This window comes from Rattus norvegicus, chromosome 11 (assembly GCF_021556685.1).
Source record: "Rattus norvegicus strain SHRSP/BbbUtx chromosome 11, alternate assembly SHRSP_T2T, whole genome shotgun sequence".
In the NCBI taxonomy this organism is placed as follows: Eukaryota; Metazoa; Chordata; class Mammalia; order Rodentia; family Muridae; genus Rattus; species Rattus norvegicus.
In genome coordinates this window covers 98,306,386-98,308,389 of record NC_141544.1, presented here as the reverse complement: position 1 = coordinate 98,308,389, position 2,004 = coordinate 98,306,386, and positions in this window count along the sequence as shown.

Genomic DNA, 2,004 nt, shown 5'->3' with positions numbered 1-2,004 from the left:
AGAGCATATGTTTAGAAAGAGCTGTACTGTAGCGAGTGCAAATACGAAGTCATAGTTTGTAATATCCAAATGCTCTTGAAAGCCACAGATATGTAGGTATTTGTTATATTAACCCAAACTTGCAAGTGAAAGATGTTCCCCAGGCTGGGTACTAAGTACAGTATCTGTTGGGCACTCAGAATTTCCTGCTGTGCATCTTGTTGTCTGTCTCTGATCAAAGTGCAGATCAACAGATTCTGACTACAATTTTAAAGATATTTTGAGTAATATTAGAGAATCCTATCTAGTAGTGGCAATGAGAAATTAAACTCACTGATAATTAGACAAGCAAATACATTGATTAATCAATTAACAAATTAATAAACCATTAAAATAAAAGTCTTCTTCAGGTACCTTAGTGTTAGGAAATGGGAAGATCAGTAGGTAATGGTCTGGAGATGGGTGGGATCCTGCTTCAGGAACATCGTATGCAGTCTGTAAACTGCAATGAGTGTTCTTTGCCCTCTTCATATGGCTCTCAGCCAAAAGTCTTGCCCAAAGTTTGCATTTCTCCCTAAAGATTAGCCAGTAATAAAATAAAACAGCCTACCTCCTTGCTTCAATTTGGATGACTATGGAAGGAAATCTCAGCTCCTGACTTCCCCTGGGATCACTGAATGGCTCTTGTTTGACCTAGGGTTTCTATTGCCATGATAAAACAATATGACCAATAAGAACTTGGGTTATTTCATTTTACAGCTTATAATTCATCATTCAGGGAAGTCAGGGCAAGAACTCCAGGCAGAAAGAATCCTGAAGGAACAAAAGAAGTAGTCGTGGAGGGTGCTGCATACTGGCTTGTCCCACTTTGTTGGCTCAGCCTAATTTCTTACAGCACCCAGGACCACCAGTCCAAGGGTGCTGTTTGGTTTGGAATCCTGGGACAAGGGACGGAGGTGCATATTTTACATATGAAAACAGACCTGGTTTCCAGTTCTCTCATCATCCCCAAGTGCCAACCTGACATACCCTATCCCCACCCCCCTTTCTTTTCTCTCTTTGCATGAACCCTTTCTTTCCCCTCACTCCCATGGCGACTCCGCTGGCCTCCATTCTTGGGGGCCCAGTAAACTTTCTGGAGAGCAGCTTCCGAATAAACATGCTTTTGATATAATCTAATCTGGTTTGAATTGGCTCATTTTACCGGAGAAATGCCTCTGATTTATAAGGTGGCACCACCCACAGTGAGCTGGTCCCTCCCACATCAATCACCAATCCAAAAAAAAAAAAAAAAAATTCACCACCGGCTTGTTCATAGGCCACTTTGGTCACAGTTGAAGAACCTTAATGACTCTAGCTTTGTCAAGTTGGCATAAAACAAGCCAGCACACTCTACAGCAAATTACTCCCGATTCAATTGTCCTCTCTCTCCCTCCGTAACCCCTACTTCTCTCACTATTGTAGGTGTTGTCCACAAATGGCACTTGGTTTTAGTTATGTTATAAACAAAAATAGGAAGTCCTTTCCTGTATTGACTTTCCTCTCGCTGTAGCTAGGAGACTTCAGGACACACACTAAAGACACGTGTGTGTGTGTGTGTGTGTGTGTGTGTGTGTGTGTGTGTGTGTGTACTGTGCTGAGGTTGTCATTAACTAGGGAAACTGGTACAAAGAATTTTTGTCTCCACAACCACTCCGAGTTCTTTCTACAGATCCAAGACCTTTGGGACTTGTGCACCACAAGCTTTTTGCATAATAATTTAAATGATAGTAAACGTTTGTAGAGCGCTTACTACACCGCCAAGTGCTTTCACCACAGCTGTGAGACAGGAAGTACTGTCGTGACATCCTCATTGAGAAAACGGGAATGAAATTACAGAGGAACAATGGTGGCTGCAAGACGGAACTCACTCGGTCCACATTCCAGGACTGCCCAGAGCACCAAAACTTACTCAAGCTGGGCTCCGGCCCGAGCATGCGTAGAAGAGACACTGAGGCCCCCGCGGTCGCTGGGCGACAGAGGTCC